The following is a 15,282-nucleotide window of genomic DNA, read 5'->3' on the forward strand; positions in this document are numbered from 1 at the left end:
TTGTGATAGGATCTGCCAGGCTAAACCAAATGCTATGAGGTCCTTAGCATAAGAAGTGTTAAAACTCTGAGATTGAAGGCAAACTCCAAGAGGACATAGCCCTTTTTCCTTTTTGTTCTTTGCAATTCTCATCTCTTCTCTGAGAAATCTACACTTGGCAGCATATGATTAATCTCAGTAATGACCTAAGGCTAGAAGCCTCTGTTATTTATATCTTCTCCTCACCAGGGCATCCACCCCCTTACTCTTCCCCAGGGCCACCCTCCCTTTATGCACCATAGGTGGCATGCTCATGAAAGGAACTGCATCTCTCTCAAATGACAGCAGACAACATTCCTGAAAATCCTGCCTGCCTACAGGTCAGGGCTTTTTTCCCCCCAGCCTGATGCCAACCCTCCATAAAGGTCTGTTAGGAGAGAACAGCATTGGCCACCAAAAAGTAAACTCTGAACTACCCCCAACAAGAAGACATGGCAATAACTCATACTCGGGGATTCCCATGTTGGCTTTTTTCCCTAGGAAAGAAACATCACACCGTGCTCCTATTCGACAGTTCCCACTGTTTTAAGAACAGGGGGTGAGACTACTTTTTTTTTTTTCCCCTCAATAGGCTTCAAGAGTTTCAAAAATCCCTGAGTTTTCTTGACTAAAAAACTCTTATGTGTTCATTTGCTGCACTTACAACATCTGGCCTAGGGAAGGTTCTTACAGCCTCTACTGCTCCACTGTGCAGATACAAACCCATGAGTGCTTCCCACTTTGAAAGAAAAGTCAGAGAAGAAAATGCAGCTTGAAACACTGTGATTATTTCAATGACTTACAATTAATCTATGCATGGTTATAGGAGGACATGTGTGATAATGCCAGCTCTTTCTAATACACCTTTGGTCTGCCAAAAAACTTGAGTTGAGCAGATCCAGACAGATCAAACAGTCCCAACTACTCTAGGGCCTCAGTTCCTTCCTTCCCTCCCTTCCTTCCCTCCCTCCCTCCCTCCCTCCCTCCCTCCCTCCCTCCCTCCCTTCCTTCCTTCCTTCCTTCCTTCCTCACCTCCCTCCACTTCTCTGTCTCTGTCTGTCTGACTCTCTCTCTCTCTCTCTCTCTCTCTCTTTTCTCTCTGGGTCTAGATATCATCCCTCAGCTTCTTTGTCTCAAGGCTAACACTCTACCACTTTGGGCCACATTGCCACTTCTGGTTTTCTGGTGGTTAATTGGAGATAAGTCTCACAGAATTTCCTGCCCCAACTGGCTTTGAACTGTGATCCTCAGATCTCATCCTTTTGAGTCGCTGGGATTTCAGGAGAGAGCCACTAGGACCTGGACCCCAATTTCTGATGATGGGGCAGAACGATGGAAACTAATCTTTTCTTTAGAAAAATCACATTAAATCTGGTTGGGATCTGATTAATAGAGTTTTGATATCTCATCAATATCTTTCTGAAGACCTATTTAAACTACATTATGTATTACAAGTATGAGAACTACCATTTACTGAACTGTTATTTTCAGTGGAATGCTTTTTGCTTGGCAAATATCCCATTTAAATTTCCTCCAGCAGTCCCTATAAAATCGTTATTGGGGTATTGAAGCACACAATGATGGAGTGAACTGCCCAAAGTCTCTCTTGCAGCACAGTACACCATTTATGAACTCAAAAACTTTCCTGGATTTTAGCCATTTTGTACCGTCTTTGAGGTTCTGCTATTTGCTTGATGTTGATTGGCTTATATGGCTAATGACATTTACTTGAAAAGCGATTTTAAATAAATTTTACTTACGACGTTACTTTTACCACATTGTTGCTGATAGTAAACAGTGTGACTTTCCATAGGTTGAAGATGATGATAAAAATAAAACTTCAACAACTTCAACAGGACCATGTCAACACATTTTAGCCAAATGTGATTGTCAGCAAATGCTCTGAGCCTGAGGCTACCTATCTCTGCTGACTGGGAGAGAGGAAGGACTTAAAGGTATATTAAAGGATAATTAACACTGTTTTCCTTGGATGGTTAGAAGTTTGGAAAGCAAAGTGAAAAATAGGAGGAATCACCCATGTAATTCCATGTTATGACCCAGAACCATCTTAAAAGCTCTCTTGAACCACTAGTGGTAATTGTTTTGTGCTTTAGAAAACATGACAGGGTGCTGTTGTAGATAATCATTGGTGGAGCCTGTTGGCAGATTCCCCTGGGCCCATGCTACACGTCACATAAAGTTTGTATGCAGTGCCTGCCCACACAGCTGGCTTCTGGAATCTCTGTTTAGCTTGCATGCAGGAGGGCCTGAAGTGCAAAGAGTTAATTCACCTAACAACAGCCATCACATCGACAGTTAGATAGATCCCCTGCTTTCTTATTCTTTGTAGGACCTTCCTCCAGGGGTTCTGTGAAGTCTCCTGAAGAGTCTCCCACAAAATTTCATCCTAGTCAATCATAGCAGTAACTTGCTCAATAGAGCTGTCCCATTTTTCTTTAATTCCTGGATTTTAGACAACCGGGGAGAGGATCCATTTGATGACAACTTATCTTTCTTTTGTAGATAGGTTGGATTTTCTGATGGTAAATGGAAAAGAATATCCCACGGCAGGAAAAAAAAAATGACAAAAACCAATTGCCCCATTGCTCATTTCACGTAAAACTGAAGAGCTTTGCCGATGACGTGTGGACTTCAGAGAACAATGGGGAGGGAATTCTGCACATACTTTTGGAACAGTCTCCGCAGAAGTTGTATAACAAATGTGTTCCTTGAGCCACAAATGAGGCAACGTACCATATGGATTCACCAGAGCTTATGATTCTCATTAGGCTTTCAAGAAGTTTGTCATCAGAAAAGGCTAGAGAGTGATCTATCAAGTGACTGTTTAACCACAGCAAAGCCTGAAGAAGTCTTAAAATTGTGCCATCAACCCCCCCCCCTCCGCTTTTCCTTTATAGAAACAAAACATCACACATATGCCTGAAACTCTCATTACCTCTTTCTATTCCTAATGTCTCTTCTTTACCAGATGGATTTTATTTTTATCCTGGATTATGTGTTTTTCTTTTATCGTTCCCAAGGATGTTTTAATATTTTTTCACTACAAATGCAGTATCTTCAACTACAGTGTCTCACATGTTTCTGAGATTTCTGTAAGTGGATCATTCCATCTGCTTCATTCTACAACTCAATCTTAGTCAATATCGTATTTTAGAGATTTATCCATATATACATTTGTAATTCAGCACACCCATTTTAACTGCAGCAAAACATTCCATTGTAGGAAGAAGCCACAATTTGTTTTTCAATTTTCCAGTTCATGAATGCTTAGTTGTTTCCAATGTTTTTGTAGAATGAACAATGCCTCCATGAATATTTATGGCCATGGTTCTTTATACATCTATGCAAATGTCTTCTCAAGATATATGCCTAGAAGTGGGAATGCTAGATTATGTACTATGTGTAGCTTCAAATTTAATTAAAGACATCAAGTTGCTCTATAAAGACCTATTTATAATTCTAGCCACATGTTTGAAATTTCTCTTTCTCCTAAATTTTTGTCCACATTTGGTATGGACAGATTAAATTTCTTACCAACCTGTGGGTTGTGAAAAGTATTTTCATTACGGTTACATTTGCATTTTTCTAATTATTACAGTGCTGGGAAGCTGTTATTTGTGTGTTTATGATACTGATCCTTTGTGGATTTATGTACATTCCAAATACTCTACTTGGTCCCTCATTGTAAAGGGTTATTTTTTTCTGCTTTATTTTTGGTGTCATCAGATGAAGGAAAGTTCTGAAATTTAGTGCAGTTTTTCCATCTTTTTCTTTGTAATTTATTTTATATGTTATTTAGGTAATTCTTTCTCACATTGAAGTTATTCAGAGTTCACTAATTCTCAGGTTTTGTTTTTTGGGTTTTTTTTAATTTTTATTTTTGGTCGGTTTTTGGGCTTGAACTCTGGGCCTGGGTGCTGTCCTTCAGCTCTTCAGCTCAAAGGTAGTGCTTTACCAAATTGAGATATAGTGCCACTTCCGGTTTTCTGAGTGGTTTATTGGAGATAAGAGTCTCATAGACCTTCCTGCCTGGGCTGGCTTTGAACCGCGATCCTCAGATCTCAGCCTCTTGAGTAGCTAGGATTACAGGCATGAGTCACCAGCGCCCTGACTTCATTCTCAGTTTTATAGTTTTACCTATACCAATAGGTTAAAAACAACAACAACAACAAAAAAAAACTCACCCAGAACTGGAGTGGAGAGCAGTTTTCGGAGTTCTGACTCAGGATCTTGCATTTTCTGGGCTTGCTTGCTCAGCTGGGTGTTCTACCACCCAAGCTACATGTCTAGACAAGTTTTTGTTTTTCTTGCTGGTTATTTGTAGTTGGAGCCTCATGGACTTTTCTTCCTGGGCTTGTCTCAAATGTCTTTGAACATTATCTTCTGGATTATAGGTGTGAGCCATTTGAACCTGGATTGATTCCACCACCCCCGCTTACCCCCAAAGCACCCAAATGTCCCACCACCAATGACTGAAAAGATTATCTTTTCTATTCTACTCTGTATGGCCAATATAACTCACGTATGTATGTATGTATGTATGTATCTGTGTGTGTGTGTGTGTGTGTGTGTGTTTCTGGATCTTAAATGTTTTGTTGGCCTACCAGCTATCCATGTAGCAATTACTAAACCTTTATAATCTTGAAAGAAATGCAAATATCTTCACTTCCTAGCTTGTCACTGTCTTAGATTTTCATAGTTATTTCTCTTTCTATATAATTTTAGCACCAAGTAGACCAGTTTTATGAAAAGTCCTACCTACTATACTGGTAACCATTTTTTTAAATTTACTAGTTTTTAGGGATAACTAATATACTTAGTATACTGTAGTGCCTGTTTGTCATGCTTTTTCTCGATTTTGAGCAATAGTTCATCATTGCTTTCAGTAAGTGCTAAGTTTCCTAAGTTCCACCCAAAGGGATTGCCTCTTGATGGGAGGTGACAAGGCTCTGGAAGAGAACGTAGGACAGAAAACAACACTGTGGCTATTTTATAGCCTATCCTCCTGGCACAGTAATTCATATCTTCTCATATGCAAAAATAACTCTGCCTTTCCCCTAGGATCTACAAAGTTCATGATCTTGCCATTAAGATCATGTTAAAGTGAGCATAATGGTACACACCTATAATCCTAGCCCTCAGAAGGCCGAGGAGTTAGGAAGATCAGAAGTTTAAAAACAGCTTAGGCTATATAGTGAGACCGTGTATCGATGAGGTGATTGACATTGACAATGACAATGACAATGATGACGATAAAGTAAAGAGGAAAAGAAAGATCACGTAAACAGGCTCTTTGGATATAGTGGATCCAACAGAGCTTCTGGAATCAGTAGCTCTTCAGGATTTATCAACTTAACAGTCTGCTATTTCCTCTTCATGTAACATAAAATAATAGTGGGGTAGGCATAGGGTAACTGCTGTAGACCCTCCTTTATAAAAAAAAAAAAAGTGGGGGCAGGGAACAATAGGTACACAGGATATAAACACAGAATCTATGCCAGCTTTGCAATCCAGCAGGCTACATGTTACCATACACTGGATTGGAGTTGTTTAGAGTTCTTTTGCTTTCTATGACCATCTCTGAAACCCTCCCTGCGTAACTTTAGAGGTTCTTGGGTCTGAATAAAGTTGTCTTTTTTTTTCTTTCCTTTTTTAAGGTAAAAAAAGTATGTTTAGGAAAGTAAAAGGAAATCCATGAAAAAAAGTAGAGAAACTCTCCATCCGAGGAGGGGTCTAAAGAGGAGCCCTCACAAAAATAGTTCTGAAGGAACTATATTAGGTATTCTGGAGGTATTCATATAAGATTTTGTGGTTTCACCCTAGATTTAATCTTTCAAGTTTTCTCTCTATTTGAGAATACTGAAGAGATGGGGACTAGGTAACAAAGTTATTTTTTCCAAATTTTTCTTTATGTTTTCCCTAAGTTGAAGTTGAGACAGGCTTCCCCCTCCCTCAATTTATCAGTCAGAGGAAAGGTGTCAGGAAGCACTTTTAATATTGTGTGTAAAATCTCTCTAGCCAAATCATCTGATTAAGGATATAAATCTTTAATTTTCCAGATTATTACAAAGACAGTTTTGTTAAGCTTTTTCTCACCGCACAACAAGGATTTCCTTCCTCTCCGTTTCCAATAATACTTTCCTCTCTTTTCTTTAAGCTCTCCAAGTCACCAAGGACCATGATCAGATTTCCCCAATATCCCTTCAAGATCCTGTGGACTTTCACTAATGCTTTCCTTAAAGCTCTTTGAGTTTGGGGACATCACCTTGACTTAAATATTTCCTCACCTCTTTTATTTATTTTTTACAGCCATCCTAGCACACACCTGATACCAAAAATATTATAGCATATATATCACAAGTTACTCGAAAAAATTGTGGTATAGATCATCATGTATTTTGCTCAGGAACCTGCAACACAGGCGTGTCTGAGTATCTGCTTACTTGGCATTGGGGAAAGGGGCTTGATGTAATGTTGATGGCTCACTTACTTTCTACTTGGCTGTAGGCTGAGATCTTAGTTGAATGAAACACTGATACGTGGTTTTTTCATACAGCCTTTGCTTCTTTATCATATAGTGGCTGTGTCACAAGGGTGAACATCCAGAGAGAGAGAGAGAGAGATTGAGGGGGGGGGAGAGCATCCAAAGGAAGCCGTATCACCCTTTTGTGACCTGGTGTTGTAGGCACACAGAATTATTTACTGCTATATTCTATGTGTTGCAGCAGTAACAAGTTCTACCTCATCAGAGGATAACAGACTCTAGCTCTTGTTGGAATATGGCAAGTTTCTAGAAGATCACCTTGAACTGGAAATAGTCATGCAGCCATTTTTTGAAAATACATTTGGTATGGTTACTATATACAGGATTGTCAGTGAGTCTTGTTTAATGGTGACATTTTAACCTAGTGCAGGTAAATGAAGAAATGAGTCATGTTTATACATGTGAACGGTTAAATGAAATTCCTGGAGCAGATTATGATTAATGTAGTTGAACTAGTGTGTCTGGAGTCAAATAGGCAAAGAGGAGGAGGAGGAGCTAAATTCAGCGGGCACTTATGATCTAGTGCTTAGGAGCTCATTGCAGACTCTAATTTTTATACCAATCCATGGAATATGGTGATGAATGGAGGAGGAATGGTATCGGACTTGTGTTTCAAGATGACCGCAGTGCTGAAGCACCGTGAAGGCTACCCACATAGAGGTAAAAAGAAATGGAGATCCCTCAATTGTATTTGTGCCAGATGAGTGCTCAATTTCAGGTGCTTTTGATTTTTTTCCAAAGTCTGTATCTGGGTTAGTCCTATGGATACTTTTTAAGCCTTACTAATACTTAGGGCCAGCCCAGCCAAGCATTTTCTGCTTTTTGGAAAGCTTTTGTACATGTAGGTGGGAAAGCATGCTGGATCTGTCTTGTACCTTCCAGCTCCACTACCTTGTCTGCTCTGCTCTGTGCCCCAGGAGCTCTTTCTGCACTAACTCAATAACTCTTTGGCACTCTGACTTCTCAATAGGTAGAGCCAATGGCAACTTCTAGCAGATCAAAAGGAAGATGACAGTAGGGTATTAACTCACCAGATCGCCTTTTTCCTTAACTTTTTTTATTCCAAGAATTTTTTTTTCCTTCAAATCACAGTTTCTTCCAAGACATCTTGTTCCCCAGGACTGTCCTGAAGTCCCAGTAGCCTCTCCCTCTTCTTTAGGCTTGTGGAAGGTGACAACATACTCACCCCACCCTGTCTATATCCAACCTCTGTAAAACAAATTCTTTCCAAATAAAACCTCCTCAAGTGATCATATCCTTCGTGAGCCATCTGTCCTTATTGGGACTCTGAGCCAGAATAGCAACAGTGAACCTTTTAAAAGTTAAACTAGGGTATTTATGCATTTAATTTTGGCCTATTCCCTTAAAAAAATGTTATCTTTTCTTCCTCCCCAGCCCAATGTCTCATGAAAGAATATGTATAGAGAATGTATGGAATTTTAGGACATAATTTACTAAGAAGTACAACTCTTCATACTTGTACGATAAAGAATGGTTTCTCTATACTGATTGGCATGTTATTGGGCATTAAAATCCAATTTCCTTGCCAGGTGGTTTCCTTGTGTTAATAGAGCATATTGACCCTTTGTTTCCATCCGTATCTTCAATCCTATCCTGCCAAGAAAGTATTTTATCATCTATTGGAATTTTATGTAGAACGTTGAGCAGAGGGCCCAAAGAAACAAGGCATACTTATATCTAAGGACAAAGTTCTAAAAACATAAAATTACCGTGGAGTCTTGGGACAAGGTTAGAGTACATAGATATTTTTTTTTTGTCAGTTGTGGGGCTTGAACTCTGGGCCTGGGTGCTGTCCCTCAGCTCTTCAGCTCAAGGCAAGCGTTTCTACCACTTGAGCCACAGCACCACTTCCAGTTTTCGGAGTGGTTTATTGGAGTTTCCTTCCCAGTCTGGCATTGAACCACACCCCTCAGATCTCAGTCTCCTAAGTAGCTAGGATTCCAGGTGCCCACAGAATAAATAGCTTTGTAAATCTTCACTATCCAGATTCTTTCCTATAACAATTTCAACCTCAATAGATCTTTCTCATCTGGTCCTTGAGTCTTTCTATGTTTTTCCAGGCTTGCTGTCATTCTTCCTTATTACCTTGCCTCTTTCTTTTATTCTTTACAGAAAAGATATGATCGTCAAGGTTTCAAGCACAAGGCACATTTCTACTTTTTTCTTTAAGAAAATTATTGAGTAATATTTCTTGTCTGAACCAAGTCACTTGGTCAAAGTCCAGCATTGATCTAAGAACTCCTTAGCCAACAACTGTGAAAGGAATGGCTACATCTTTCCTAAAAGAAGCCAACTCAACATCGGGCTTAAAGTGACATTTGGCTTGCAAGCTCTAAGGCGAACTCTTCTTATTTCCCAACAGAAGACCCGAATAAGCTTCAAAATGCAAAAATGTCAACCACAGAAGACCCAATGGGAATTTTTCTCCTGACTGAACTGGACAAAGAAAGTCTACACAAAATTTCTTTTAAGGCAAATTTTAAGCTTCGTGATGCTTCGGAGTCCACCAGAACCAAGATGAAACTGGAGGGTTGGTGAGAGGCTCTCATATAAGTAGGCAACAGCAAGGTTCCTATTATTCTGGGTACATAACACATTAGCTCAAAGCTTGATGGTATCCAACAACGGGAACCATTTGTTATCTTTATCATTTTTGTGGGTCAGGAACTCAAAACAGCATGGTAAGTACAGCTGTGCTCTGTCTTGAGTCTAGGACCTACAGAGAAGACTCAAAGATTAGGGACTTAATCATCTAAAGACTCAATTCCTCACCTTTCCCATGGTTGTGGCTGGCCCTTAATAGGCAGAACTCTCTGGAGTTCTTAACCTGAATGCCTTGGATGGATGGACTACCTTACAACATGGCGGCTAGATTCTAAGGGAAATTGCTCCCACAAGACAACTAAGCTAGCTAGAAGTTGTAATGTCTTTTATAATCATAGCATCTCATCCCTCACATTCTCTTGGTTATTACAGTCTTAAAGTCTATAGAGGCTCAAGGAGCTGGAATTCAAATTCCTACTGCTTGGTAGTAGAGCATCTTTGAATCATAAGAAATCATATTAGATGAGTTGCATACTTTGGTAGGGTCATCCTTGGAAAATACAACCAGCCAAGATAGGATGTTCAAGGGATACAGGACCTGAATGAGGATTCATGTTGTGTTATGAAGGCCCTTGGGCTATTAAATTATTTGATGTCTCTATAACCGAAGTTTCTTTACCACTTCTACTTTACGCCATTCTCTGGGAGGAAGGGCAGGTCTCTAACACAATTGTAACAATTAAGTTACAATATGAGAGATGATTGATAGGGCAAAAGAGGGAAGAGCTGTTAGTCTCATTTATTTTTGCTTCTGAAGAATCCCACACCAACATTTGGGTTCTTGGCCCCTGGAGCTTTCTAGACAATTGCTGACAACAAGGAAAATATGATGTACCACAGGGAAAAGCTCCCAGGTTGGACACTTGGGGTTAAAAATTCACCCTGATAAATCTATGACAGCAGTAATTTGCAGGCTAGATGATATAGCAGACATCCCGTGAAGAGGGAGAGATAGAGGTAGGGAAGGAAGAAAGGAAAGTACTCACAGTATTTCTAAACCTGTTTTTTTTTTTTTTCATGCCTCAAAAGGCAACACATTGGAATACTATCTTCATAATTAACTGTCACAAGGTATATTTTTTTTTGTTTGATTTTTGTTTTTGTTGGTCCTGGGGCTGTCTCTGAGTTTTTTTTTTTATTCAAGGCTAGTGCTCTACCACTTAGAGCAACAGTGCTACTTTTGGTTTTCTGATAGTTAATTGGAGATAAGAGTCTCATGGACTTTCCTGCCCAGGCTGGCCTTGAACCATGATTCTCGGCTCTCAGCCTCCTGAATAGCTAGGATTACAGGTGTGAGCCATCAGTACCTGACCAGAGTGTGTTTTTAATGAGTGAGAGTGTGTTTTTAAATGACTCTGGTGGTTGTCCTTGCTTACCTTCTAGATGTTATAAACATAAGGAAGTTGTTTGCTTTCTTGTCTGTCAGAGGAAAATGCACCAAAAAAATCACACTGGTTTTCCTGGGTGGTGACGTCAAATGTGACTTTTTAAAAAATTTTTCTCGAAGGTACTATCATTTCATGATTCAAGTAAATCCTAGGGGGAAGTGACCTCGTGACCCACAGCAGCTGTGCCCCACAGCCACAATGCTTCTGAACACCAGTTACTAACACTCTCCTCGGCATTCCAGTGGGAAGAAGGGAGCTGGGCCAAACTCTAGACCTTTCTTTCCTCAAGAGAGGAAAAGTTGGCTGAGTTTCCCTCGAAAGTAGATCTGCAGAATCACCAGGATGGCTTGGCTGACAGTAGCCCAGGTTATAGAAGAGCCCACTGATGGATTGTTTCCACAACCCAAGGCTCCTCTACAGTCAGTCACCTGCACACCAAAGAACCTTAGTTCCCCAGGCATCCATCCACCTGGGACTCCAACAGAGTTTCTGTTAGCTCAATTGAAATCACTGTAGCTCACTATAAGAGCTGGGGGAAGGGCTCTTGAAAGACTGCAGAGCCCAGCCCAGCGTACTGCCCCCCCCCCCCCCCCCCCCGCACTTGTCTCTATTGCTAACAGCATATGCAGAGGTCCTCAGAGAGGGGAAAACACAATAAGAAAACACCTGTGAATTCCTCACAGAACTCCCCCATGGCTACATTCCACTCTTGCCTCCCTATAAAAGATTCCATTTGCTCCATCTCTGACCCCAGGGCATGGGCAAACGGATGAAGGCCTGGTGTGGCTTCTCTACTTTTGGCTATGTTCCCTTCAACCAATTAATCACCATAGCCCTAGCCTGACAAAGCCTGGCTCTTTGCTGCAGCTCATCTCAGACTCTTTTGGTGATTACTCTAAAGCCTTCTGCAGATGCAAGAATTCAAGGTTTTCTTTTTTCCTCCCCACTGCTCCAACACATGTACTGGCTTCTCCCACAGAACTAACTGTGTTCGCTATGGAACCCTGAGCATCCCGTGGTGGCCCGGCTCTGAGAGCAGTGACTGTCCCTGAACCTTCCCAGCCTTCATCTTTGCATTGGTGTCAAAGGAAAACAAACTATGATGGTTTAAGGATCTTAACTGGTTTTGATTTTGATTCTAGACTCAGGCAACACTTCACTCCATAAAATAGAAGTGTGTTCCAATGGATTGCAGAGAAGAGGTTGGTTTCATAGACAGAGAAGGGCTGAAAACCAGCACTACTAACAAATTAACAAAAAGCAGATCAATCATTTCAAAGTTGCTTTCTTTGTGAAGCAGATACAGGAGACAGAAAAAGAATGGATGGTGATGCTAAGTGAAATGAACCCCACGATAGGGACACAAGAAGTTTTATCTTTGTTGCTGTTGTTTTCTAATGTGCTTATAATGTATGATGTGATTTTGTTTCTCTTGTATGTTTTTCCACCATGGTATAACTCCTGTTTTCACTGTATTTTATTCCGGTGCCCTGCATCTTGTATATATAATTTGGGGAGGAGAAGGGAAATAACAAAAAGCTGAAATAAGGATACAAGTTGACCCATTGTAACAATGAGATGTACAAGCCGCTTGTTTGAAAAAGAACTTTACAACTTTAGGGGGGCGGGGAGGGAGGAGTTGGGGAAGTGGGGAGAGAAGGGATGGTAGGGGAAAAACAAAGAAGGGGGTAACAATGCTCGATAGGAAATGTACTCATTACTCATGTAACTGTAACCCCTCTGGACAGTATCTCTACAATAAAATATATATATTAAAAAAAGAACGGATTGGTTGATATAGTATTTCATGTTACTTGGTCTTGCCATTAAAAGATTAGAGGATGGGGCTGGGAAGGTGGCTCAGTGGTAGAGCGCTTGCCTTTCATGCCTGAGTTCCTGGGTTCGATTCCTCAGCACCACATAAGCAAAAAGAATAAAAGCCGGAAGTGGCACTGTGGCTCAAGTGGTAGAGTGCTAGCCTTGAGCTGAAGAGCTGAGGGACAGCGCCCAGGCCCAGAGTTCAGGCCCCACGACCGGACCCAAAAAAAAAAAAAAAAGATTAGAGGATGTAGGGATTAAAGCAGAGAGAAAATCATTGCTATGTTAATAGATTGACCTGTGAAGAAAATTTAGTTTCTTTCTCTCTCTCTGTCTCTCTCTGTCTCTCTGTCTCTCTCCCTCTCTGTCATCCCGAGATAGCAAAAAAATGGACAGAACACATGTTAGAGAACAGCAGACAGTTGTGGTGAGTGAAAGATGGCCCAAAGGACTTCCTTTGTTTCAGAGGTATTCTGGACAATTTGAATGTAAGCCCAAATCTGAGAACCTTTTCATCATGGCAAACTGTATCTATATACTACCATTCTTGTTTGGAGGAGGAGAACTATGACCCAAGCAGCCCAGAAGACAGGCAGATGATCCTCTAGAACTTCTTAGTTTGATCATTACTAGTTCCAAGGAAGCCCTATAATCTCTTTAAACCCCTATCCTAATCAAGACAATTGGAAAACACACATTTCCCACTCAAGGCGGACTGCCATTCCATTGTTATCTTGACACTGCAGAGACACTTCTCTAAGAGAGTCAAACACGATGAACAAAGCCCAATAATCTGTGCCCACTTCGCAACCACGGAGGTGGAGGAGATGGAACATGAGTCATGACTTGAGTCATGCCAGTGGTTGAGCGTTGGTAGTGGGCAAAGGGGACGGGAGGTGCAGGCAGCTAGATTGTGCTATAAGAAGCCTCATTAAGGCTGGTGACTCTTTTCTAAACATAAAGACTCCATGCTGCGAGTTGTGACTTCCTGATAATTTCTGCCTTCAGAAGTAGGAGAGATGGAGTAGACAGGAACATAGCAGAACATAGAAGGAGGTGTAATTCCTGAAGAGGAGCTGCCTGGCGCATTCTCAGAATCCCTTTCTCTCTCTCTACTCAAAGGCTTGATAGGAGAAAAAGATTTTTTTTTTCTCCTCTTAGAGAAAGATAGAGAGAGAACCAATATAGATGATCCCTATTGGGGGCAGCTGATGATCTGAGAAGGTAGGTATGTTTGCCTGTCCATGAACCGAATGTGGTGGGTAGAGAGAGATGGGGGACACAGAAAAACACTAGGAAGTATTTTCCTCATCTGTCCATTTCTTGATGATGTCAACAGCCTTCTGGGAATGTTTGGTGTCTTTCCCCATATGGCAAAACCAAGAGTATTTTGAGACACTGGTTCTGAAGTGCTTTCAAAGCTCTTGTTGGTGCAGATCTGCAGAATTCTCCAGCTGGGGAATGTGCTGCCCTGTGGTAGGAGTGAGGGTCCATGTGAGCAGAACCTGTCTGTAGGCCTATGATGTCCCTTCCCTTTTCCCTCCTCACAGGCCCATTCTTTTGCTCTGAGATGCTTCTGCTCTGTAGAGTCTAAGCAAAAATGTTTAATTTTGGAGGGTTGGGGGGAAGAGGCTCCGTTTCTCTCGTCTCCTTTAAACTCACACAAGCCAAGCTCATTTCCCTAGCTCCTTCTGCAGAACATGTGCTGTGTATTTGGTTCTCGCGGGGCCTCCTGCCTGCTTTCTGCACATTGGGGAAGAAAGTCGAGCCCAAGTCAGGGGGCAGGCAAGCGTTGGCCTGTGGACCAAATCTCCAGCTGCCTGCTTTCTGTAAAGAAACTTTCACTGGGACACAACCCACTCCTTATTTACTGCTCCCCATCCTGCCTTCAAGCTAGGAAGGCAGAGGTGAAGAGTTGCAACAGAGACAGTACAGCCTGCAAACATGGAAGGCTTTTCTGCCCAGCTCCTTCTGAAAAAAAAAAGAAAGAAAGAAACCCTAACCCCTGGCTTAAATAAAGAAAATATGGACAGAGTAGTTGGAAAAAAAGAAGATATTTCAGAGTTGAAGGAAGACAACTGAATTGTTGATCTTGAGAGCTGAAAAACAAGAGAAAGAGCCTCACAAATCCAACCCAATAAAGAACACATGCACATGTTCCTCCACTTACAATGGAGCCAAGGTCTGAGAAAGCCACCCTAACTTGGAAATGCAAGGAGAAAAGGCATTCGGTATAGCTAACCTGCTGAACATCCTAGCCTAGCCACACAGCCCACTGTGGAGTACTGGTTGTGTCACCCAGATGACAGGGAGCTGGACTTTGCGGCTGTCCAGGTCAGAAGAGAGTATCATACTATGTACAGTTAGGAGAAGATTCATATTTGAAATTCAGAATAGGAGTTTTTCCTGAACACTTCATTGCTTTCACACTGCTGGAACATTGAAAAATCATAGGTAGAGCCATCCTAAGTAGGTTTCTATGTGCCAAACCACTGGGCTCACATTCTCTCTGAACCCTTGGAGGGAGGGAGGTACTGTCGTTCCCATTTTCCAGCTGAGAAAATTGGGGCCCAGAGATGCTGAGTGACTTACCCTGCTCATCTGGTCAGTAGTAATGGGGTGAGAAGTGGAATACAGGGGTGATTTCAGAGCCCCAATTCTGGACCATGAAACCACCATTTTGACTAGCTCCATGTTGTCAGGGATCGGGAAAAGGTGAGTTCCTCTACTACCCAAGAGCCTGGTGCCCAAAGTCAACATTGGTTTATTGCAGCGGCAGTACTGGAGTAAATCTGGAATCCTAGGTGTTCCATGTCCAGTCTGTGGAGCTGCGTGTTAAAATGCCCTGGATGTGAGAGGCACACAGGC

This window comes from Dipodomys spectabilis, unplaced genomic scaffold (assembly GCF_019054845.1).
Source record: "Dipodomys spectabilis isolate Male_0828 unplaced genomic scaffold, ASM1905484v1 ptg000054l, whole genome shotgun sequence".
Classification (NCBI taxonomy): Eukaryota; Metazoa; Chordata; class Mammalia; order Rodentia; family Heteromyidae; genus Dipodomys; species Dipodomys spectabilis.